This window comes from Lontra canadensis, unplaced genomic scaffold, assembly GCF_010015895.1.
Source record: "Lontra canadensis isolate GAN:19392208 unplaced genomic scaffold, GSC_riverotter_1.0 scaffold10, whole genome shotgun sequence".
NCBI classification, from domain to species: Eukaryota; Metazoa; Chordata; class Mammalia; order Carnivora; family Mustelidae; genus Lontra; species Lontra canadensis.
Window position 1 is genome coordinate 10,176,108 of NW_022631004.1, and position 27,859 is coordinate 10,203,966.

At 37.2% G+C, this 27,859-nt stretch overlaps 1 pseudogene; it reads right to left on the reverse strand.

Moving 5' to 3' along the window:
- Nucleotides 1–854: 854 nt before the first annotated feature.
- The window catches only part of LOC116866504, a 37,311-nt pseudogene continuing 10,306 nt past the window's right edge, over nt 855–27,859 (reverse strand).

Consider the following 27,859-nt stretch of genomic DNA (forward strand, 5'->3'; position numbering starts at 1 on the left):
TGATAGCACCTGTTTCATGGGTGTCATCAAGATTAAAATGAGTTAATATTTGTAAAATGCTTAAATAAAAATACTTGACCCATAGTAAATTCAAGCATTTTACAAGTGATAAGAGAATTTCTCATCAGGGGCACCTGGGTGGTGGCTCAGTGAGTTAAGCCTCTGCCTTTGGCTCAGGTCGTGATCCCGGAGTCCTGGGATTGAGCCCTGCATTAGGCTCCCAGCTCCATGGGGAGTCTGCTTCTCCCTCTGACCTCCCTTCTCATGCTCTCTCACTCTGTCTCTTTCTCTCAAATAAATAAATAAATAAATAATCTTAAAAAGAAAAGAGAATTTCTCATCAGGGTAAAAGTTCACATTTTGATACACATCCCTCCTCACGCTCTAAACACATGGCATTAATAAGTATAAAAATAATTTGTAATTCATATAATCAATAAAATATTAATATTCAGAATGTAATAAAGTACATAAATAAATAGAAAAGGAAACAATATAAAAATGTCCAAAGAATAGACAGTTCATATGTTCAGAACTCCAGAGTCTAGAAAAAATATGAGACTATAATCAATCTTACAGTTACTCAGGAGAATATGTAATAAAATAACAAGATACATTTTCTATGCATTCAATTTGGCAAAAAAATACTAAATTCCCATAACCCCAAGTATTGGTGAGAATGCAGAGAAGTAGAACAAACACTTTAGAGAGCAAGTGACCACTATCTAGTAAAGTTGAAGACACTTGTGCTCTATGAATCGCAGAGCACATACTCTAAAGAAGCTCGTGCATATGCATAAAACAATTTTTATTGCATCTTTGTTTATAGTAATGAAAAATCGGAAATATTGGTTATTATGAGAATAGATATATTGTGGCATTCGTACAGTGGAAATCATATACAGCAGTTAATGAATGAACTAGGATTGTGAGTATCAACATGGACAAATCTCCAAAAACATAATTTTGTACAAAAACACATGATTAAAAATACATGAGTAAACCCTACAAGCTCTGGGGCACAGCCTACCAATCTCAGATAATAAATGGTGGCTGAATTATGATTCTGCAAAGGTATTCCCATAACCGAACATCCAAGGAATTTTTACAACCCATGGAATTCTTAGACCAAAAAATAAATAGCCACACATACAGGACCTACATGCTGTGAATTGAAATGGTGCCATTTGAGGGCTCCTGAAAGAGCCAGAGCAGGAAAGATTGTTCAAACAGAAGATCCTCGTCCTTCTCTTCAGCCAAAGATTAGCAGGCTCTATCACTTCCCCAGCCGCCCTCCATTGCTCCAAGTCCTTCTCCAGTTTTTCCTTGAGTCTTTTTCTTCTCCTGAATTGTCCTTAGCCTGTAGAACCCTTCTCACTCTCTCTCATCCAGCTCTGTGATAATATGAGCAAGGGTAATTTCAGTCTGGGGAATGATGGCATGTTCTGTGGCATTTACATGCCTGTTAGTTATCTTAATAGCTTCGTCCAAAGTAACGAAGGAAGTCCGTGGTGAAGCTACGTCCACCCCTACTTCCACTGCCCTGGCTTAATTCTGGCTAAACCAGTCGGTTCACACCTGTTGGTTCATCCTCCAGGTAATGTTCAAATTACTGGCAGAGCCACACCAGCTGCATTATCTTTCTTCTCTGGAAGCTTCACTTGGGCTTTCTCTGCATTGAAGATAACAGTGCAGAAGTCACTTGCTGTGAATGTGGCCTCAGCAAATGAAAAGGTGGCTTCTCTCATCAGTGCTCACCCATCAACATTTGGGTCTCTATTATCTTCTCTAGGATCTGTTGAAATGGAAGAGTTAAGACATAGGATTTTTTTTTCTTCAGGAGATTTCAAGCTGTCTGAAACATTCATGACAATCTGAGCCACTTGCGAGGGAAAGATTTCAGTTTGGTAGTTGGCCGACTGGATTGTGGGACATTGATAGTTTGGCTGCAATAGCCCCAGCCCCAGTCTCCCTCTACCTGAGTGAGCCGGTGGTGTCAGGGTTGTGCTTCCTCGGGGAGGGAAGGAGGAAAACAGAATCAGAGAGGGAAACGGAGATAGCAATTATATCTGTAATGTTGTATTTCTTGAAAAATGAAGTGAATGAAGTTAACACAGAATAATAGAAAGATCTTATAAAGGTAAGTGGTGAGAACACAAGTATATGTTACATTTTCCAAACTTATCCACATAATAACTTTTAAGAAGTAAGATTTAAAATAAAAATTCATACCTTCCAGTCCCCAAGCAAAAGTTTTTTTCAAACACATGCTCTACGTTTTCTAATTTTTTTCTTGATATTTTATTCCCTAATGATTTAAATTCTTTCTTATTAGCCTCAATGACTAAGTACCTTTGGTTGTAATTAAATAACTACTTAATTAAGAGACTATTTTTAACACTTTTATAAAGGATATCCTTTTATATTTATATGGTTGGAAAGAATATCTTTTTATAAAGCATAATATATAATATAAATTATTACAATTTGCAATAAAGTTCCTTCCATACACTAAATATTTATTATGAATGTATACTCCAATTGTTCTTCCATTTTTAGAATTTCAGCAGAGTATTTTTAACAGCATAGACATTTTTAATATTGTTCAATGATTTAAGGAAGAAATTGCTCAAATCTTGAGCAATTAAAAATTAAAAATCATTTTTTAATCACAATTTATTCATTTTAGATCAACTTCCCCTTTTAAAAAAGTACTATTTCTATGATTGACTTCTAATATATTCTTAAGCCTGTGACACGTTTGATAGACATAAATAAGAAAAAAGAATAGTCTTTAGTCTTCCTTTACCCAGTTAATTCACCAGAAACAAATTAAGTCAAAAAGCTTAGCAATAATTAAATTTCCAAGCAAAAGTATAAGGAGAAATATAATGGTTTAGAATTTAGTACAATAACTTAGCTAACAAAGCAAATAGAATGGGATTAGGAAAATCATAGTCAGTCCTACAACATATACAGATGAGTAGAAACTCCTTTTTTTTTTTTTTTTCCAAACCATCAGATTAACAAATTCATTTTTTCTTATGGTAATCCAGTTGTTTGAAAAACATTAAGGAGATGGTTTTGTGAGAAGACTGTGATACACACTGTGTACATAATTTTTAATAAACCATATTATCTCCATATTATCTCTGCTCTTAAGAAGTATATATAACAGTGAGGAAAAAAGACCCCGTAAGAAACACTTTGGAAACAAGCATAATGCAGAACATTAGCACTCCAACATCTTATTTCTAATGTCCAACTCCAACATCTTAATTCTAATATCTGGTTCAGAGTGCAAAGAAATGGTGCATCACCGGATTTTTATATCTTTAGCACAAAATTATGGCAGAATCAAGAAGTAGTCAAGAAGTTTGGTTTTGGAGCCCCACCCTTGTGATTTTATAATGGTTTCTCTTCAACAGCTATATTCCTTCAAGGTTACATTTATTTATTTAATACACACTATGTGCTAGATACTGTTGTAAGCACATTAGAAATAACTCATTTATATCAATAAGATGAGAGTTAAAAGATGCAGCACGATTAAATGACCCCAAAATCTCAGTGGCTTATAACAATATGTATATCTCACTGCATGTTGACTTTGTGGCTCTGCTTCCTGCCCCCTTTATTCCAGGATGCAGGTTGAAGAAACCCCTATCTGAGACATCACCATTCTCATGGCAGAGAGGAGAGAAAGAATGGTGAAAATATATGATGGATCTTAAAGTTTTTGCTTATAACTTATATACATCACTTAAGGTCACATTTCAAAGACCAAAAAAAAAAAAAAGTGACTTGGCCAGGTCTGACAAAGGAGCAGAAATGGGTAATCCTCCCAGGAGGAAGATCCATGAAAATTGAAAATGCTATAGCATACGATCATCATAACATGGATACTAGGACAGATATTATTATCCCCATTTTACAACTGAAGTAACTGAGGCATTAGGATATTAAGTAACTGATGAAGGCCGCACACACAGCTACTAAGTAACAGAGCCAGGATTTGACATCCAGGCAATTCATGCTCTTAACAACTATACCACACTGACTCCTTATGTTCTTGTACTATTATTTTCACTTCTTCATCAAAATCCTGAAATTCATGCACACAGAAATATTTGACAGGTAAAAGTTTAAATAGACACTCTTCCAAAGGGATTTGCATTTTAAGGCAATAAAGCCTTAAGATAAAGATGCAAAGTTCAGACAGCTGGATTTCAGAAGCTTAGTGGAGAATGCAGCCTTTCCAATGCCTCTGAAATCACATCGAATAATCAGCGCCTTATTTTGTGTATAGACAGTCTCTTAACTGCTTTGCTTGAGGTCTATGTTCCAAATATCACTTATTCAGACAGGTCTTTCCTCAAGATCCTATTTTTAAAAACACACATGCATCATTATCACCACAATAACTACCTCTTTTATTCTTTATCCCTTTCCCCTGCCTTATTTTTCCTTCATACAATACTAATTTTATCTGGGCACCTTAGTGGCTCAGGCCATGATCTCAGGGTCCCAGGATCTAGTCCCACACCTTTCTCCTTGCTCAGTGGGAGCCTGCTTCTCCCTCTCACTCCCCATTTGTGCTCTCTCTCGGTCTCAAATAAATAAATAAATACATTTTTTAAAAAGTACTTATTTTATCTTATACAGTTACTTATTTCCCCATTATTTGTTTCTCCCACTGTTATGCCTTTGTTAAATTAAATTTCCTTAGAGTACAAGGTGCCAGATGGTGAGCAATAAAACACCACAAGAGAAATTAAAATAGAGAAGTTTATTAGTGACAGTTCCTAAAGGAAATACACAGCATTTCTTGAGGCACCACATGGGGGGAAGCTGAGGCAGAGTATGGTCAGAAGGAGGTAGGACCTGGGGCTTGTGCCTTTATTAGGGGGTATGGGTGGAATATTTGGGGATTCCCAGACTAAGTCTAGTCAATTCAAACTAAAGAGGCTTTATAAGCCCCATGGCTGTCTGATATAAAGGGCATGCAAGGGTAAGGCCCTGGCTGCTGGGGAAGACTGTTTACTTTAAGGGCTACTGGGGAAGCTATACCAGGATCTTACAATTACCTATAACTCTTGAACGAGGGCATGTGTTTACAGGAAGGGTTGTCTAGGCTGGTTGGCCAAATTAAATGGATGCCAAGGCGGCAATACCATAGAGTAGCTTAGCTAAACATCCACTAATTCATAAGTTCTCTGAGGGCATGAACATTGTTCATCTTATCACTGTTGTGATCACAGCACCAGGACAGGAACTGGCATGTGGTAGGTTCTTAGTAAATATTTGTTGAATGAATAAATGAATGAATATATGAGTTAATGAATGAATAAACTTAATATTTGCTACCTATAAAAGTCAAGTAAGACTAGCTATGGAAGAAACAGTGGACCAAAGTCCAAAGGATCACAGCAAGACACTCTTCTTGTCATTAAGAACAATAACTTTTATTGAATGCCAGCTGTGTGTCAAATGCCAAGACTACAAATAAATATAAAATAAAGATCCATCCCTGAGACTCACAATGTAATTAGAGAAATAAAATATACTTACAAAGAAATTAGTAATAAATAGAAGGTAATAATTTAATGATTAGTAATGTGTTTCAAGTGGTATGAATGTTGCAACTTCAGGAAAATAGGTATGTGTGTATAGATGTATATATGAGAAATTTTTATGATTTTTGCAAATAAGTACAATATAATGAAAAAAAGTCACAGCAGAATTACGTGAAAAAAGCGATCTGCCAGTAATTTATTATGCTTTACAGCATATCACTCAAGAGCTTTCAAAAGAAGAAAAAATCCAGTCTCCCTGGAATGTATCAAACCATTGTCTAGCATAAAATAGTTAATTATTAGACATGAAAAATTAAGAAACCATGACCCATAACCAAGAAAACCGCAAGCAAGAGACACAGACCGAGATGATCCAGATGTTAGTATTAGCCAATAAGGACTTTAAAGTAGATATTACAGATTTGCTCATGGGCTTAAAGGAAAGATGATGATAATAAGTAAACATATGAGCAATATCAGCAGAGCAAAAAGAGATCTGAAGGGAGGTCCTAGAACTGAAAGTTATGCTGATACAGATTTATAAACTACTGGATATGCTTAGCAGTATATTGGAGTCCACAGAAGAAAGTTATAGTGATCTTGAAAGCAAATCAAAGGGAATTACCCAACAGAACAGAGAAAAAAAAAATGATTGAAAAAAATTAATGGACAGTTACCTATAGAATAATATAAAATGATCTAACATATGTAGTGCCACTAGAGTCCTAGGCGGAGAGGAGATATATATATATATATATATATATATATATATATATATATATATGTAGTTTTTTTATAGTTTATCCATATTTTCAACCAGCTATCTTTTTTTTAAAAGGTTTTATTTATTTGACAGACAGAGATCACAAGTAGGCAGAGAGGCAGGCAGAAAGAGGGGGAAGCAGGCTCCCCGCTGAGCAGAGAGCCTGGTGCAGGGCTCGATCCCAGAACCCTGGGATCATGACCCGAGCTGAAGGCAGAGGCTTTAACCCACTGAGCCACTCAGGCGCCCCTATATATTTCTTTTTTTAAAAGTAATGGCCAAAATTTTCCAAATGTGTTGGAAAACATTAATTTAGAGATCCAACAAGCCTAGTAAACTCCAAACAAAATTAATTCAAAGAGGGGAAAACTGGGTACAAAAAGTCAAACTGCTGACACTGAAAGTTAAACAGTAAATCTAAAAGTACTCATGGGAAAAAGGATACATAACATACAACACAAACAAAGGAAGACTTTGCATCAGAAATAATGGGCCAGAAGACAAATGACATTTTTAAGCTGCTGGAGGATAAGGTCATCTGGGTAGCTCAGTCAGTTAAGCATCTGACTCTTGATTTCAGCTCAGGTCATGATCTCAGGGTCATGGGATCTAGGCCTGAGTCAGGCTCTGCACTCAGTGTGGAGTCTGCCTGGGAGTCTCTTTCTCTGCCTCTGCCCCTCTCCATCCCCCATTCATGTAGGCACATGCTCTCTCTCTCTAAAAAATATAAAAATAATAAAATAAAATAATAATAATAATAATATAATTTTTAAAAATAAAGTGCTAGGGACACCTGGATGGCTCAGGTGGTTAAACATCTGCCTTCCACTCACTTCATGATCCCAGGGTCTTGGTATGGAGTCCTGCATTGGGCTACTTGCTCAGCAGGGAGGCTGCTTCTCCCTCTCCCTCTGCCTGCTGCTCCCACTGCTTGCACTCTCTTTTTCTCACAAATAAATAAATAAAATCGTAAAAAAAAAAAGGAGCCCTCCCTCAATTGCTAATAAACACTATTCTGAAAATAAATTCAAACCACAGTTTGGGAAAAATTATCCACAATACAAATATATGACACAGGTCTTACATGCAGAATATAGAAGAATTCATACAACTTAGTAATAACAAGATACACATTCCAATTTATCAAACAAGCAAAAGACTTGAGCAGACACTTCACAAAATAACATTTCTGAATGGACAATAAGCACATGGAAAGCTTTTCAATCTTACTAGTCATCAGAATAATGCAATTGTTTTTTAAATAAGAAATTACTTGGTGCTTACCAAAATTGTTAACATTTAAAAACTTGACACCCTTAAACATTGGAAAGGGATGTGAAGAAACCAGAACTCTCATGCATTGCTAATGGGAATGCACCACTTTGAAAAATAATTTGACAGTTTCTTATCAATTTAAACGTATTCTTACTATATTACACTTCAATTCCACTTTTAGGTAGTTCCCAAGAGAAGTCTAAATGACTTGTATGCAAATATTTATAGCAGCTTTATTCATAATATCCAGGAAATGAAAACAGCCCAAATGATTATCAATAGTACAACAGGTCAACAAATTGTGGAATACCCACACTGTGAAATATTACTCAACAATAAAAAGTAATTATCTGAAGATATACAGAAAGCATGAATAAATTTCAAAAACATATTGAGCAAAAAAAGCCAGACACAAAGACTGCTGGGTGACTCAGTTGGTTGAACGTCTGCCTTTGGCTCAGGTCATGATCCCAGGGTCCTGGGATTGAATCCTGGATTGGGCTTCTTGTTCAGGGGAAAGCCTGCTTCTCCATTTGCCTGCTGCTCCCCCTACTCATGTGTTCCCTCTCTTTCTGTCTCTCAAACTGACAAATAAATAAAATCTTAAGGAAAAATAAAAGCCAGGCACAAAAGAGTACACACCAAATGGATTTACTTATTTAAAATTCAAGAGCACACAGAACTAACTTCTGATGATAGGAACCAGAACACTGGTTGCTTCTCGCAGGTAAAAATGAAGAGACAGAGGTCACAAGGGATCTTTTTGAGATGACAGAAATAGTCTCTATCTTGATTGGCTACGTGTTACATGAAGTTATACACTTTTCAAAACTCACTGAATTGTACATTTAGATCTGTGTTTTCCTATATGTAAAGTATACTTCAAAAAACAAAAACCACAGCAGAATTTTCAAATAAACTGCAACCTAGTTTTAAATTTTGTATGAAAAAGCAAAACATAACAAATAGTCAAGACATTGCTGAAGACCTAGAAGGAGAAAAGCAAGGAAAACACTTTTTGCACATAAAAATCGAGATTTATTATAAACCTATTGGAATTTTTAAATGTTGCATTTGTGAAGGGATAAATTGACCTATGGAATAGAATAGTCTCCAAACAGAATTTCACACAAATGGAACCTTGATATATGCTGCAAATAGCACTAAAAATAGCTAAAGCTATATTTGATGAATAGTACTGGAAGAATTGGTTATTCAAACTAATATGAAATATACACATAAAAATTAATTCTAAATTGATAAGATTTAAATGTGATGGGTAAAACTTCACAATTTTTAGAGAAAATATGGCAAAATATTTATATGACCTCATGCTAGGAAATAACTTTAAAAAAAAAAAAAAAGACACCGATAGGGTTCTGGGGCCAAGATGCTGAGGAGTAACAGACTGAAATGACCTCAGGTCCCAGGAGTTCAGCTACATAGTTATCAAATCATTCCGAACACCTACAAACTCAACAGGATAGAGAAGAGAAGAGCAGCAATTCTAGAAACAGAAAATTGACCACTTTCTGGAAGGAAAGTGAATCTGAAGTGACAGGAAGATAGACCACGGGGGGAGGGGCCTGCTCCCAGCAAGCAGTGGAGCAACAGAGCTCAAAATCAGAACTTTGAGAAGTGTGCTCCACTGAAGGACATCACTCCAGAGACTAAGCGGGGGTGCAGTCCTCATGGTGACACTGTGGTCTCAGGTCCCAAGGGGTCACAGAAAGGCTGGGGATGGGTGAATGTGGCAAAGCCCCCAGGTATCGGAGTTGGGAAACTGACTACAGAGACAGAGCCGAGGAGTGAGCTCTCACCTCGGGGTTACCTTAAACCATGATCTGTGGCACACTCAGGCCACAGCTCTTTGTGCAGGGACCCCACAAATGTCAGAGCAGTGTAGGAGCACGGGGCAGGAATCTGCTGGGTTTGGAGACTCCAAACAGGGCCATGAGCCAGAGACAGAAACGCTCGGTCACAGGTTTGGTGAGGACAGAGCACAGCCAGGGACCAGAGAGACAAGAGTGATTGGCAGCTTTTCTCTAAGGCGCACTGAGGAGAGGGGCCCCAAGCTCTCGGCACCTCTGAGCCAGAGATTGGGAGGCCACCATTTTCATTCCTATCCTCCAGAGCTCTACGGAAAGCATTCAGGGAACAAAAGCTTCTGAGAGTGAACGCGAGCAGATTGCTTACCCTGGCCGCTGGCAAGGGCAGTGCGATTCTGCCTCAGGCAAAGACATTTTAGAATCACTGCAACAGGCCCCTCCCCCAAAAGATCAGCAAGAACATCCAGCCAAAACCAAGCTCATCGATCAAGGAGAACAGTGGAACTCCAGAGCTAGGGGAAAGCAATGCCTAGCATTCATGGCTTTTCCAGCATGATCCTTTAGTCTTGCATAGTTAATTTTTTTTAATTTTATGTTTTTTCTCATTCTGTTTTTTAATTTTTCCTCTTTCCTCTTTCAACATTTTTAAACTAGTTCATCTTAACAATATCTTTCTTTGAAAAAGACTTTTTAAAACATCATTGTTATATTTTATTCCATCATTGTATTTAACCCTATTTTTTATATACATATAGGTTTTTCTTTTCTTTAAAATTTTGGGATACAATTTCTTTTAATAGATCAAAATATACCCTAAATCTAGCACATGGCTTTGTTCTAGTCTCCAGCCTGAGCACATTCTCTCCTCTTTTTTTTTCTTTTTCCAACCAACTTATCCTATCAATTTCTTTTTCAGATTTTTAAAAAATTTTCATCCTTAAAATCATATTCCATCACTTCATTGTGTTTACCCTTATTTTTGTGTATACATATAAGTTCTTCTTTCTTTAAGATTTTGGGAGGTAGTTTTTCTAAGAGACCAGAATACACCCACAACCAAGAGGGTGCCTCTGTTCTATTCACCAGTCTAAAATATATATGTGTGTGTGTGTGTGTGTGTGTGTGTGTGTGTGTGTGTGTGTATAGTTATAGTTATAGTTATTTTTCAGTTTTTTATTTTTATTTCTTTTTTCCCCCTTTCCTCTACAACCCCCCCCCCCAGTTTTGAGTCTCTTCTGATTTGATTAGCATACATTTTTCTGGGGTCTTTGCCACCTTTTTAGTATTTTATTTTCTCATTCATATATTATCTGGATAAAATGAGAAGGTGGAAAAATTCACCACAAAAAAAAAAAAAAAAAAAAAGAACAAGAGGCAGTACCAACAGCAAGGGACCTAATCAATACAGACATTGGTAATATGTCAGAACTAGAGTTCAGAATGATGATGCTCAAGGTGCTAGCTGGGCTCACAAAAGACATGGAAGATATTAGAGACCCCTCTCTGGAGAAATAAAAGAACAAAAATCTAACCAAATTGAAATCAAAAAAGCTATTAATGAGGTGCAATAAAAAAATGAGGCTCTTCATTTGCCATTGGAGACATACTTTGAAAGAAGTTGCTGTGGCCAATGTTGGAGAGGTTACTATTTATGTTCTGCTCTAAGATTTTGATAGAATCCTGTCACACGTTGAGGTCTTTTATCCATTTCGAGTTTATCTTTGTGTATGGTGTATGTGTATTGGACACATCACTGTCCAATTTTCCCAACACCATTTATTGAAGAGACTGTCTTTTTCCACTCTATATTTTTTCCTGCTTTGTCAAAAATTATTTGACCATGGAGCTGAGGGTCCATATATGGGCTCTCTACTCTGTTCCACTGGTCTATGTGTCTGTTTTTGTGCCAGTACCATGCTGTCTTGGTAATCACAGCTTTGTAGTAAAGGTTAAATCAGGCACAAAACTGCCCCCAGTTTTGTTTTCCTTTTTCAACATTTCCTTATCAATTTGGTTCCTACAAATTTTAGGATTGTTTGTTACATCTCTTTGAAAATTCCTGGTGGGATTTTGATTGGGATGGCATTGAAAATAAAGATTGAAAATTAAATTTTGGGACTTCCTCAAGATAAAAAGCTTCTGGAAAGCAAAGGAAACAGTCAACAAAACAAAACAAACAAAGAGATGATCCACAGAATGGGAGAAGATATTTGCAAGTGACACTACAAAGAGTTGATATCCAAAATCTATAAAGAACTCCCAAACACAACATGCACAAAACAGATGATAACATCAAAAATTGGGCAGAAGACATGAACAGAAACTTCTCTAAAGAAGACATACAAATGGCTAACAGACACATGAAAAATGTTCATCATCAATAGCAATCAGGGAAATTCAAATCAAAACCACACTGAGATACCACCTCACACCAGTTAGAATGGCCAAAATTAACAAGACAGTAAACAACAAGTGTTGGAGAGGATGTGGAGAAAGGGGAACCCTCTTACACTTCTGGTGGGAATGCAAGTTGGTGCAGCCACTTTGGAAAACAGGGTGGAGATTCCTCAAAAAGTTAAAAATAGAGATACCCTATGACCCTGCAATTGCACTACTGGGTATTTACTCCAAAGATACTGATGTAGTGAAAAGAAGGGCCATCTGTACCCCAATGTTCATAGCAGCAATGGCCACAGTTGCCAAACTGTGGGAAGAGCCAAAATGCCCTTCAACAGATGAATGATAAAGAAGATATGGTCTATATATACAATGGAGTACTATGCCTCCATTAGAAAGGATGAATACCCAACTTTTGTATCAACATGGGCGGGATTGGAGGAGATTATGATGAGTGAAATAAGTTAAGCTGAGAGAGTCAATTATCATATGGTTTCACTTACTTGTGGAGCAAAAGGAATAACATGGAGGACATTGGGAGATGGAGAGGAGAATTAAGTTGGGAGAAATCGGAGGAGGAGATGAGAGACTGTGGACTCTGAGAAACAAACTGGGGCTTTTGGAGGGGAGAACAGTGAGGGATTGGGTGAGCCTGGGGGTGAATACTATGGAGGGCATGTATTGCATGGAGCACTAGGTTTGGTGCATAAACAATGAATTTTGGAACACTAAAAAAAAATAAAATGATAAATAAATAAAGTAGCAGCAAATATCTGGGAAAAAATGGAGGCTCTTATTGCTAGGATAAATGAGGCAGAAGAAAGAATTAGTGATATAGAAGACCAAAGGAAGGAGAATAATGAAGCTGAGAAGAAAGAGAGACAACTACTGGACCATGATGGGAGAATTCAAGAGATAAGTGATACCATGAGATGAAACAATAGAATAATTGGGATTCCAGAAGAAGAAGAAAGCGGGGGGGGGGGGGGAGAAGGTATTTTGGAACAAATTATAGTTGATAATTTCCCTAATATGGCAAAGGGAACAAGCATCAAAATCCAGGAGGCACAGAGAACCACACTCAAAATCAATAAAAATAGGTCCACACCCCATCGTCTAATAGTAAAACTCACAAGTCTTAGTGACAAAGAGAAAATCCTGAAAGAAGTTCAGGGCAAGAAGTCTGTAACATACAATGGTAGAAATATTAGATTGGCAGCACACTTATCCACAGAGACCTGGCAGGCCAGAAAGAACTGGCATGATATATTCAGAGCACTACATGAGAAAAATATGCAGCCAGGAATACTATATCCAGTTAGGTTATCACTGAAAATAGAAAGAGAATTAAAAAGCTTCCAGCACAAACAAAAATTAAAAGAACTTGCAAACACCAAAACAGCCTTACAGGAAATATTGAAAGGGGTCCTCTAAACAAAGAGAGAACCTAAAAGTAGTAGACCAGAAAGGAACAGTAACAGTCACCTTACAGGCAGTACAATGGCACTAAATTCATATCTTTCAATAGTAACCCTATGTAAATGGGCTAAATGTCCCAATCAAAAGACACAGAGTATCTGAATGGACAAAAAAAACAAGACCCATCAATATGCTGTCTTCAAGAAACTCATTTTAGACCCAAAGACACCTCCAGATTTAAAGTGAGAGGATGGAAAACAATTTACCATGCTAATGGACATCAAAAGAAAGCTGGGGTGGCAATCCTTATATCAGATAAATTAGATTTTAAGCCAAAGACTATCATAAGAGATGAGAAAGGACACAATGTCATACTTAAAAGGTCTGCCCAACAAGAATTTCTAACAATTGTAAATATCTATACCCCCAACATCGGAGCAGCCAACTATATAAACCAATTAATAACAAAATCAAAGAAACACATTGACAATAATACAATAATAGTAGGGGACTTCAACACCCCCCTTCACTGAAATGGACAGATCATCCAAGCAAAAGATCAACAAGGAAATAAAGGCCTTAAATGGCACACTGGACCAGATGGACATCACAGATATATTCAGAACATTCCATCCTAAAGCAACAGAATAGACATTCTTCTCTAGTACACATGGAACATTCTCCAGAATAGATCATATCCTGGCTCACAAATCAGGTCTCAACCAGTACCAAAAGATAAGGATCATTCCCTGCATATTTTCAGACCACAATGACCTGAAGCTAGAACTCAATCACAAGAGAAAACTTGGAAAGAACTCAAATACATAGAGGCTAAAGAGCATCCTACTAGAGAATGAATGGGTCAACCAGGAAATTAAAGAAGAATTGAAAAAATTCATGGAAACAAATGAAAATGAAAACACAATGGTTCCAAATGTGTGGAACACAGCAAAGGTGGTCCTGAGAGGAAAATATATAGAGAGATACAAGCCTTTCTCAAGAAACGAGAAAGGTCTCAAGTACACAACCTAACCCTACACCTAAAAGAGCTGGAGAAAGAACAACAAATAAAGCCTAAACCCAATAAGAGAAGAGAAATAATAAAGATCAGAGCAGAAGACAATGAAATAGGAACCAAAAGAACAGAACAAATCAACAAAACTAGGAGCTGGTTCTTTGAAACAATAAGATTGATAAACCCCTGGCCAGACTTATCAAAAAGAAAAGAGAAATGACCCAAATAAATAAAACCATGAATGAACGAGGAGAGATCACAACCAAAACCAAAGAAATACGAACAATTATAAGAACATATTATGAGCAACTATATGCCAGCAAATTAGATAATCTGTAAGAAATGGATGCATTCCTAGAGATGTATCAACTATCAAAACTGAACCAGGAAGAAATAGAAAACCTGAAGAGATCTATGATCAATAAGGAAACTGAGGAAGTAATCAAAAAATCTCCCAACAAACAAGAAGAGCCCAGGGCCAGACGGCTTCCAGGGGAATTCTACCAAACATTTAAAGAAGAATTAATACCTATTCTCCAGAAACTGTTCCAAAAAATAGAAATTGAAGGAAAACTTCCAAACTCATTTTATGAGGCCAGCATTACCTTGATCCCAAAACCAGACAAAGACCCCATCAAAAAAGAGAATTACAGACTAATATTTCTGATGAACACAGATGCGAAAATTCTCATCAAAGTACTAGCCAACAGGATTCAACAGTACATTAAAAGTATTACTCACCACAACCAAGTGGGATTTAGTCCTGGGATGCAAGGTTGGCTTAACAGCTGCAAATCAATCAATGTGATACAATACATTAATAAAAGAAAGAACAAGAACCATATGATACTCTCAGTAGATGCAGAAAAAGCATTTAACAAAATACAGCATCCATTCTTGATCAAAATTCTTCAAGGTGTAGGGATGGAGGGTACATACCTCAATATCATCAAAGCCATCTATGAAAAACCCACAGCGAATATCACTCTTAATGAGGAAAAACTAAGAGTTTTCCCACTAAGATCAGGAACACGGCAGGGATGTCCACTATCATCACTATTATTCAACATAGTACTAGAAGTCCTAGCCTCAGCAATCAGACAACAAAAAGAAATAAAAGGCATCCAAATCAGCAAAGAAGAAGTCAAACTATCACTCTTTGCAGATGATAGGATACTTTATGTGGAAAACCCAAAAGACTCCACTCCAAAACTGCTAGAACTCATATAAGAATTCAGTAATGTCAGGATATAAAATCAATGCACAGAAATCAGTTGCATTTCTATACACCAACAGCAAGACAGAAGAAAGGAAAATTAAGGAGTCAGTCCCATTTACAATACCTGGGAATAAACCTAACCAAAGAGGCAAAGAATCTGTACTCAGAAAACTATAAAGTACTCATGAAAGAAATTGAGGAAGACATAAAGAATGGAAAAACATTCCATGCTCATGAATTAGAAGAACAAATATTGTGAAAACGTCTATGCTACCTTAAGCAATCTACACGTTTAATGCAATTCCTATCAAAATACCATCAATTTTTTTAAAGAAATGGAACAAATGATCCTAAAATGTATATGGAACCAAAAAAGACCCTGAATAGCCATAGGAATGTTGAAAAAGAAAGCTAAAGTTGGTGGCATCACAATTCCAGACTTCAAGCTCTATTACAAAGCTGTAATCAAGACCGTATGTACTGGCACAAAAACAGACACATAGACCAATGAAACAGAATAGAGAGCCCAGAAATAGACCCTCAGCTCTATGTTTAACTAATCTTTAACAAAGCAGGAAAGAATGCCTAATGGAAAAAAGACAGTCTCTTCTACAAATGGTGGGAAAATTGGACAGCCACATGCAGAAGAATGAAACTGGACCATTTCCTTATACCACATACAAAAATAGACTAAAAATGGGTGAAAGACCTCAATGTGAGACAGGAATCCATCAAAATCCTTGAGGAGAACACAGGCAGCAACCTCTTCGACCTCAGCTGCAGCAATTTCTTCCTAGAAACATCACCAAAGGCAAGGGAAGAAAGGGCAAAAATGAACTATTGGGACATCAGGAAGATAAAAGCTTTTGCATAGCAAAGGAAACAGTCAATAAAACCAAAAGACAACTGACAGAATGGGAGAAGATATTTGCAAATGACATATCAGATAAAGGGCTAGTATCCAAAATCTATAAAGAACTTACCAAACTCAACACCCAAACAACAAATAATCCATTCAAGAAATGGGCAGAGGACATGAACAGACATTTCTGCAAAGAAGACATCCAGATGGCCAACAGACACATGAAAAAGTGCTCCACATCACTCAGCATCAGGGAAATACAAATCAAAACCACAATGAGATACCAGCTCACACCAGTCAGAATGGCTAAAATTAACATGTCAGGAAACAACAGATACTGGTGAGGATGCAGAGAAAGGGAAATTGTTAGTGGGAATTCCCACTGTTGGTGGGAATGCAAGCTGGTGCAACCACTCTGGAAAACAGCATGGAGGTTCCTCAAAAAGTTGAAAATAGAGCTACCCTGTGACCCAGAAATCGCACTACTGGGTATTTACCCTAAAGATATAAACGTAGTGATCTGAACGGACACATGCACCTGAATGTTTATAGCAGCAATGTCCACAATAACCAAACTATGGGAAGAATCTAGATGTCCATCTACAGATGAATGGATAAAGAAGAAGTGGTATATATATATACAATGGAATATTATGCAGCCATCAAAAGAAATGAAATCTTGCCATTTGCAACAACATGGATAGAACTAGAGGGCATTATGCTGAGCAAAATAAGTCAATCAGAGAAAGGCAATTATATGATATCCCTGATATGAGGAATTGGAGAGGTAGGGTGGAGGATTTGGGGTGTAGGGAAGGAAAAAATGAAACAAGATGGGGTGTGGATGGAGGCAAACCATAAGAGACTCTTAATCTCATAAAACAAACTGAGGGTTGCTGGAGAGAAGAGGGTAGGGAGAGGGTGGTTGGGTTATGGACATTGGGGAGGGTATGTGATTGGTGAGTGCTGTGAAATGTATAAGCCTGACGATTCACAGACCCGTACCCTTGGGGCAAATAATACACTATATGTTAACTTTTTTAAAAAGATACTGATAAGTTTGATAAATTAAATTTTAACTTTCTATCAAAAGACACCAAAAGAGAGTGGAGAAAATTTTACAAAATGAATAATAAAACAAGAATAAAAAAAATTTATGAAGAATTCTTACAAAACTGTAAGAAAAAATATAATCACCCCCAAAATGGGCAAAAGTTTGATAGACATGTCACAGAAAAGAAAGAAACAAAACAAACAGCATCAACAACAAAAAAACCCACAGAGGAAAATAGCAACCTTATTAGCAGTATTGTGAGCTCTTCCTTTTTTTATGTACTATGTCATACTCAGGAGTAATGCTTAGAGCATTAGATGGAGAGGTGTGCCAAATTATGGGTAATGCAAAATAAACAAGTGTTAAAATCAATATTCAGCTAAAACTAAAACCCAAACCTGAGTTCATAGTCATAAATGAACTTTTCAGATGTCAGAATCTTGGAATTTTACCTGAAAGTAATTTTTACTATAATTTAATCATTAAAACCAGTAGTAAATTCTTAAAAATTTGACACAGTAAAAGAAGAACATTTTATCTGTACTGTCAACTGATAGATTCTCCTGTGCTCACCATTCAACTCAGGTGTGATACAAAATAGATGCATCCTTGCAACTGAGGTTGGCAGAAGAACATAATATTTTAGGAGTTTCTCATTTTTCCTTAACACTGTCTTCCTTTATTCTGTATATTTTTTGTTATGCCTAGATCAAAAGTGATTTACCACAGGTGTTGTACATGATTTATGTTGTTTTCCCACCTTGTGAAATTATAACAAAGTAAACAACATTTTGCTTTTTATCCATTCCTCAAGTTGTGAAGAATTTTCAAAGTGAACTTTTTCCTGAAAGGCTCAGGCTTAATGGACCTAAGTTACCCAAAAAAAAAAACAAAAAAAACAAAAGCAAAAACAAACAAAATCAAATAAAACAACAAAAACCACACAAACTATAAAATAAAAATAATCTGTTGGGTACCTGTGCAGCTCACTCAGTTAAGCATTCAATTCTTGGTTTCTGCTGCTCAGGTCATGATCTCAAGGTGAGAAGAAGCCCTGTTATCAGCTCCACGACTGGTGTGTAGGGCATGCTTGGAATTCTCTCTCTCTCCTTCTGTCCCTCCTTCCCCTCTTAAAAAATAAATAGACATGGGGTTGTTTTTAAGTATATGTAATAATAATTTGAAAAAAATTTTAATTAATATTTGACTACTGATACAACTCCAAAGACTAATTCTAATCTTCATAATATGATTTCCATTCTTTATTGTTTTTTTGAAGATTTTATCTATTTATTTGAGAGAGAGAGAGCATGGGGGCGTTGCAGAGGGAGGAGTGGAAGAAGCAGGCTCTCTGCTCAGCAGGGAGCCTGAAGGAAGGCAGATGTTTAACTGACTGAGCCACCAGGCACCTATAATTTTTTCTTAGATTATTTAAATTTTATAAATATTTACTGACTCTAAGAGGATATAATATTCTTCCTAATGTTATCTAGTTAATATGTGCTCCCTAAATATTAATCTTTACTTTAAATCTACTTCCTTATAAATTTATTATTTAAAATCTTCTGATTATTTTTGTATGTAAAGTTAGCAATTGGCACAATCATCATTAAGTATTGCCCTAATTTACTCTTGCAATAACATTTACATTTATATTTCAATTGGTTGGTAGGCTGTCAACATCTTAAATCAATAGATGTATTTCTCATTCCAAACCACATGTAGAAGGTATATCTACTTTGAAGATAATATTCAGATAGAAGCAATAAATCTAAATTATATGCTTTGTTCCTGTTGTTGGCATTGCTATGCAGATTCAATGTGATAGGAACCTATAGGACCACATTGCTGATTCTCCAAACATATAGGATGACAATTGAAGTAGGCATTTGTCTTCTAAACCAAAGACAAAAATTTTGGCCAAATATTTAGGCTAACACCAAACCATGGGTGCATCTCTAAAAGGAATTATGAAAAACATCTATTTCCTAGACAGTAACTTATCCCAAATCCACATAAATTTATACACAAATTCTTTACCTTTAGCCTTTAAGTTTGCCCAGATACAAAAAAGCAAAGATGGGACATAAAGATGCTCAGTGCATCATGCTGTCGTTTGTCTTGTTTTCACTGATAACGATGACTTATTCTCATCTATACCCCACTACCAACAGAAGCCCCTAGGCAACCACACATAGCCATATCCCGTTCCCAACATACACCCCCCACATGGTCATAACAATGCCTCAGAATGGACTTGAACTTTCCTTAAACAATAAAAAATTCTTAAAGAAAGAAGCAAATTAAAAAACCCCAAAATGTCAATTTCACTTAAAAAAGGTGGGAGGAGGTGGGCCTGGTTGTCTTCGTCAATGGAGCATGTGACTCTTGATCTACTGATCATGAGTTTGAGCCCCACTGTAGGTGTAAAGATTACTTAAAAATAAGGCTCTAAGGGCACCTGGGTGACTCAGTGGGTTAAGCCTCTGCCTTCAGCTCAGGTCATGATCTTAGGGTCTTGGGATCAAGCCCCGCGTTGAGTTCTCTGCTCAGCAGGGAGCCTGCTTTCCCCCCTCTCCCTCTGTCTGCCTCTGCCTAGTTGTGTTCTGTCTGGCATATAAATAAATAAAATCTTTAAAAATAAATAAATAAATACTTTAAAAAAACAAAAATAGGGACACCTGGGTGGCTCAGTCAGTTAAGCATAGCCCTTCAGCTCAGGTCATGATCTTGGGAGTTCTGGGATGGAGCCTGGTGCCAGGTTCTCTGCTCAGCCGGGAGTCTGCTTCTCCCTCTCCCTCTTCTCACTCTCAGTCTCTCTCAAATAAATAAATAAAATCTTTAAGAAAAAAAGAAACAGACTTGGAAAAAGTGGGTTTCATTGTGAATTATGAATAAAAGAACAAAAACAGGGTTATTTAAGACATAAAAGACAGTGATATGAATAGGAATCATCTAGTTAGGAACAAAATGGTAAAAATAGAAAGGAGAGGACTGAACAATGTTCACAATAGTTTAGCTCAGTTGATGGACTATTCTAAAGCAAACAAACTTCTACTTGTGGTAATGAAAACGTGATTGACTCAGAATAGATCATGCATATAACAACAACAAAAACCTAATGCATAATTGGCCTTGACCCTCCAGACCTCACTCTTTCAAATTGCCCGATACTAACAAGTACAAAGAATAGGGCTCTCAAACATTTTGGTTTCAGGGGGCTTCAGAATCTAAAAAAGTTATTGGGTGATACATATCGATACTTAACCATATGCAAAATTGAAGCAAAATTTTTAAATACGTATTTATTCTAAAGTAATATAAAAATTCTACTACATGTTAACACAAATGGCGTGTTTTTATGAAAATAACTATTTTCCAAAATAAAAAATTTAGTGAGCATGTTTTGCATTTTTTTTTACATTTTTAAAGGATTTATTTATTTATTTATTTGACAGACAGAGATCACAAGTAGGCTGAGAGGCAGGCAGAGAGATGGGGTGGGGAAAGCAGGCTCCCTGCTGAGCAGAAAGCCTGATGCAGGGCTAGATCCTAGGACCCTGAGATCATGACCTGAGCTGAAGGCAGAGGCTTAATCCACTGAGCCACCCAGGTGCCCCGAGAAGTGTATTGTATTTTGCAAGTATCTTTAATAGACCTTAATAATAGGCTTAATAGAACACAGCTGGATTCCCATAACTGCTTCTGAATTCAATCTGTTAGCAATTTATTGTTTGGAAGTATATGAAGAAAATATAATCCCACACAGATGGGGGGAAAGATGGGATATTTAACAGTCTTCAGATAATTGTGGCTTTTCTTCTTTGATAACATATCAAAATTTGACAAATGATAGTTTCTTTAAATTTGGAGGACTGACACCACATGACTTTAAGATTCACTATAAAACTACAATGGTCAAGAAAGTTTGGTATCGGCAAAAAAAAGAAAAAAAAAAGGCAAATAGAACAATAAAATAGAATAGAGAGCCCAGAAATAGACTCACATAACATAGTAAAATGATCTCTGACAAAGAAGCAAAGACAATAAAATGGAGCAAAAGTAGTCTTCCAACAAATAGTGTGGAATAACTGAACATTCACATGCAAAAAGAATAATCTGGACTCAGACCTCAAACCCTTCACAGAAACCAACTCAGAATGGATTGCAGACCTAAATATAAAACTATAAACTATAAAACTCCCAGAACATAACATAGGAGAAAACCTATATGACCTTGGATATAGTGATAAGTTTTTAGATACAACACCAAGGTATGATCCATGAAAGAAAGAACTGATAACAGGACTTCATTAAAATTAAAAACTTGAGCTCTGCAAAAGAGAATGTCAAGAGAAAAAGAAGTCAGACTGGGAGAAAATGTTTGCAAAAGACACGTGTTAAAGGACTGTGAGGCAAAATATACAGAGAATTCTTAAAACTCAGTAAGAAAACAGACAACCCCATTAAATAATGGGCCAAAGCCCCAAACAGACACCTCACCAGAAAAGATATACAGATGGCAAAATAGGATACAAAAAGATGCTTTACAGTGTGTGCCGTGAAGGAACTGCAAATTAACACGAGACACCACTGCACACCTATTAGAATCTGAAACACTGACAAAATCCAAACACTGACAAAACCAAATGCTGCCAAGTATGTGGAGCTCCTCTCATCCACTGATGGCAGGGTGGACAACCATTGTGGAAGACAGTTCGGCAGTTTCTAAAGAATTGAACATACCTTTACCATACAGTCTGGCAATCATGATCCTTGGTATTTACCCAAAGGTGTTAAAAACTTATGTCCTGGGGCACCTGGGTGGCTCAGAGGGATAAGCCTCTGCCTTCAGTTCAGGCCATGATCCCAGGGTCCTGGGATGGAGCCCCTCATCAGGCTCTCTGCTCAGCGGGGAGCCTGCTTCCTCCTCTCTCTCTCTCTCTCTGCCTACTTGTGGTCTCTGTCTGTTAAATAAATAAATAAAATCTTTGAAAAAAAAAAGTATGTCCTCACAAAAATCTGTTCATAGCAGCTTTATGTATAATCGGCAACACTTTAGAAACAAGGAGGAAGTCACATTTTTAAAAAATTCATTTGGTAGTTTGAAAATAATTTAAGCAACTTGCTCTTTTAAAGTTAGTACTGAGTACTCTTCATGGTTGGAATGCTTTAGTAGAACAAGTTCAGAAAATTTAGCTTGGGATCCAGGAATTTGTAAGGATTCCTAAGTTGCTCTAAGTGCTTACATTGAGATAGTACTTTAATTATTCTCCATTAATTTAGTACATCCAGAAAACAGAATATTCTTCAGCACTAAAATGAATGATTAAGCCATGAAAAGACATGGAGGAATCTTAAATGCGTATCACCATGTGAAAGAAGCCAAACTGAAAAGAAGACATACTCTATGATTCCAACAATATGGAGTTCTGTAAGAGGCAAAACTATGGAGACAGGAAACAGATCAGGGCTTGGGGGAAGGGGAAGGATGACTGGGCAGAGCACAGAGAATTTTAAGGCAGTGAAAATACTCTATACAGTACTGAAAGGTGGATGCCTGTCATTATACATTTGTCCAAACCCTGTAGAAGGATACACAAAAACCTAATGAAAGTGGGTTAGAGTAACAGGGAAAATAGAGACACGAGGGAACGCTAGACTTCAAAATGCATACTTTAGTAGAGTTTTAAAATTTTGTTTTACAAAAATTAATTCATTTAATTTCCCTGAAACCAATTTTACTATTTCACAGCTAATTAATGGATAAAACTCACACAATGTGTCCATCCATATATATTTTTGCATTGAGAGATAAACAAATATTTCCTTTTCATAGACTTCCCTAGAATTTTTTATTGATAGCCTTGTCTTTATTGCTTAAACTCATTTGGATTCTCTTCCAATACATGTCCATACATAAAGATGAAAAGTGTAAAACTATTTTATTAGAAATATTGATTTTAAATTTAAAACTGTTGAGAATAAATTGCTTGTTTAAGAAAAGCCAGAGGGGAAACAGTGAACTAGGGTGTTCCGTGTAAATAAACCCTGTTAGGGCATGCCATTCTCCTTACAATTTCTGTGAGGAGATATTGTGCAATCAAGTATAATTCATGTCTCTGAACCTCAGCTGCTGAAAATGAAGAAGTCTGTGGCACAGTATTGTCATAGCTGATGTCTATCAATGACTTAAATTCATGGCACATACATAATGCCTGCATGTTCATTGTTCTTCCCTCTCATCCACTAAATCTACCGGCAAATAAACATTTTGTCCGACTCTGATCACAAAACGCTTCCAGAAAACATCTGCAACATATTCTAGGCAAAACAAAGGGAACTTTGAGTCAGGTGCAATCAGCAACGATCCAGCATGTCAATATTCTTTAGCAAACACTGTTCAAGCCCCAAAAAGCTGGTTAATCCGTGGGCAGGAATGATTCTCCCACCCAGGATTCTTAGCATACCCTTCAGTACAACCCTAGTATACCCTTTCTTTGAAAGACTTCCTAGGACTCCATGCAGTGTGGGGAGGAGAATGCCGAAGGACAGCCTCCTTTAAAAGAAAAAAAGAAGTTGAGGTGCCTGAGTGGCTCAGTCAGATAAGCGAAGAAATCTTGCATCCAATTCTTGATTTCGGTCATGGTCTAAGGGTCCTGAGATGGAACCTCGAGTCCAGCATTGGGCTCCACGCTCAGCGGGGAGTCTACTAATCTCCCTCTCTGTCTCTCTTCCTAAAATAAATAAATAAATCTTTTTTAAAAATGAAAAATAAGCCATGCTGTGCAGAATTTTAAGTATTTAAATGTGGTAATTCTCATGCTCGTGAATGCCGTTAATCTGGAAGTTTTCAGCAACTATAAATAAGTCAGTTTCCTTAGTAGGTATGAAACAAAAGTGAATATTATTAATAACAAGGAACCATTATCTCAAAACATTTTTTTCATTTTAACCATGCAAACAACTTCTGTGTACCACATTATCTTTTTTCTAAATAAAGAGTAAAACAAAAATAATTTTGCTTTATATCTATGGAAGCTCATGGAATTACCATAGTCCCGTGGAGCAAGGATTGAGGGGCATAAGGCTGTTTGTTTCTATATACAATGTGGCCACTAATGACCATGCTTTTATAGCTTTTCTGTCAACTTTTTGTATTTTCTCCTTTCCTTGCTACTTGCTTGTTACTATTTCAACTTACTAACAATATGTGCTTCTTCATTTCTTTTTTTTCCTTTTTTTTTTCTTTTTTGAGAGGGAGAGACAGACTGGTGGTGTGGGTGGGTGGGTGGTGGTGTAGGAAAGGATGGAAGGAGAGGGAGACAGAATCTTAAAGAGACTCCACACCTAGCATGGAGCCCCACACAAAGCTCGATCTCACAATCCTGAGTCAAGACCAGAGCCAGACAAAATCAAGAGTCAGATGCTTAACCGAAAGAGCCAACCAGGCATGCTGCTTATTCTCAAACACTGAGTAAGGAATAAATGGTAGCCCTCAACCTCTTACAGAACCAAATGCTTGTGCTCTGGGTAGGTCCTTGGTGTTCAGAAGTCTTTTATAAATTACTGCCAGGTTTAAGAAAAAATATGTTGTAGTTAAAATCTGGCTTCTGGAATAGAGACAGATTCAGTCAATATAATTCCAATTTTTTTTAAAGATTTTATTTATTTTTTTGTCAGAGAGAGAGAGAGAGAGAGAGAGCGTGAGAGTGAGCACAGGCAGATAGAGAGGCAGGCAGAGGCAGAGCAAGAAGCAGGCTCCCTGCTGAGCAAGGAGCCCGATGTGGGACTCGATCCCAGGACTCTGGGATCATGACCTGAGCTGAAGGCAGCCGCTTAACCAACTGAGCCACCCAGGCGTCCCATAATTCCAATTTTTTCCAGTAACTCTTTTAAGTTCTAATCTGCCTCTTGTCACAAACACTAACTACAGTTAAATCAAAACCCTATGGTACCATCTTCTCAAGGTTGTCACTGTTTTCAAAATGGTGAACTCAGTCAGTTTCCCCCAAAGGCATCCCTCAGAACAAGGATGTGCACAGGTGATGTAGTAAGTGGTATTACCCTTAGAACAAGATATGGGGAACCCCTACTCTACCTGCCCCCACCACCCTCGGTGCTCTGGGTTTCCTTACTGACGGGGGGTAGACTTCGGAGGAAAGCACTGTGGTGTTCATAATCATGCAAGCAAAACTTCTTTTGGGTTTGGAAGAGGCCCAGGAGCAGAGAGCCAGGAACGTGCTCTCCCTTCACCATCCCAAAACACCAAGGAATCCAAAGATTTCTAAATGAAAACGTGGTCTTCCAGGTCATTTTGCTGATGTATCAGTCAAGGTAAGCGCATGGGACACATTTGGAGATTTTGAACAATTTGTTAAAAGCTTACTATATAGCTTTCAAATATACAGATAGATAGATGTTCTATGGGTGCTCATTTGTATGTACATCCCAGCAGAGCAAATGACTTCAAGTAATACAAATTCTGTGAAAACAAAGAAACTGTTCATCTTGCTTACTGCTATATTTCCAAAACCAAACACATAGCCAATGAAATGTTAAATGAAAAAGGTGTCTCATGGTTTAAAAAGGTGCAGCCTTTTGGGAAGTCTGGGTGGCTCAGTTAGTTAAGCAGCTGCCTTCTCCTCGCTCAGGTCATGATCCCAGGGTCCTGGTATCGAGCCCCACATTCGGCCGAGAGCCTGCTTCTCCCCCTCCCTCTGGCTCTGCCACTCCCCCTGTGCCTGTGCTCTCTTGCTCTCCTTCAAATAAGTAAATAAAATCTTTTAAAAAATAAAATAAAAATAAAAATGTTGGGCCTTTTGCAGTTCCCTTTGGAGTATTAGCAAATTAGCACTTAAAAGGCTTGGAGAATCCAACTATTTTACCAAGTCCCTCCCCCTCTTATGCTCTAGAGACTTTCTCATATCTACTTTATGGTGGAAAACTTTTAGGAATTGCTCAAATCAATGGCACATATCAATCAGCTCACTTTGGCAGCATCTCAAGATACCTTGGAATGGACATAATGTACCTTCAAGTATAGTCCTAGATACAATCCAAACATTAGAAAAAACTAAGAAATATATTGGATGCTCTTGAAGGAAATAAATATAAGATTTTCTTTTTGTGGAAAAAATCAAGAGTTCAATAATAGCAAAACATTAATCTTTTCCTGGAATTTTTCTACCTAAGAATTAAAAAAGGATGGAGAGAAAAGAAAAAGTTACAAACCTATCATATTAAATTTAAGGTGAAGAATAAATGTCCCATGAACTTTTAATACTCATTCAACACCTCATTTATCAATTTAAAAAGTATTTACTCTTGTCACTAATCTTGATTCAAATGCTAGCCAACTTAGGATTTTTAGTTTCAGCTTGGATGTGCATTGTAATTAATACTGATGCTAATTATGATTAACACTTGGTATCAGTGTAGGGTAGAGTAGGAAATTCATACTATAGATTTTTAATTTAAACTGAAACTATAGAGGGGCGCCTGACTGGCTCAGTCATTAGAGCGTGCAGCTCTTGATCTTGGGGTTGTGAATTCGTTGCCTGTAGAGATTACTTAAAAAAGAAAAATCTTTTAAAAAATAAATAAATAAATAAATAAACTGAAAGTATAGGAAAAGTGGGAATATATATTATAACTCTTTCAGAAACAAGCGACAGAGGCGCCTAGGTTCCTCAGTGGGTTAAGCCTCTGCCTTCGGCTCAAGTCATGATCTCGGGGTCCTGGGATTGAGTCCTGCATCGGGCTCTCTGGTTGGCAGGGAGCCTGCTTCCTCCTCTCTCTCTCTCTCTCTCTCTCTGCTTGCCTCTCTGCCTACTTGTGATCTCTCTTTGTCAAATAAATAAATAAAATCTTAAAAAAAAAAAAAGAAAAGAAAAGAAACAAGTGACAGAAACCCTCTTCAACCACAAAAAAGGATTTATTGGCTCAGGTAACTGGAAAAGACATGGATGCCTTTGATGCCAGGAATAAATGAATTGAAGAACTCAACTGTCTCCTCTCACCTCTGTTCTCCTACTTCTTTCCTCTTTTCCCTCTACCCTTTCTTCATTCCTCTTCCTCTCACCCTCCCTTTATGTCCTTCCATACCCCCACCCAACCCACAGGGTCTCCTCTCAGCTTCCCTCTGTATTGCCCTTCTCTCCAGTCACAGAATTCTGCCCTACATCAGGAATCCTGGTAGAAGAAAGTTCCAAGTTATATCACCAGGCGACAGAACACCTCCATCTTTAGTATCTAAAAACTCAAGGAGAAGTCTAATTGGCCTAACTTGAGTCACGTGTTCTGATTAGATCAGGATTCTTAAGACCTGAGAAGATATGCTGCTGCTTGGTAACACCCCCTGTTCCCACAATCACATCATTGGGTGGGGCAAATCAAAACAAAGAAGGTACTCTTACTGCAGGAGGAATCAAGGGATACTTGATGTACA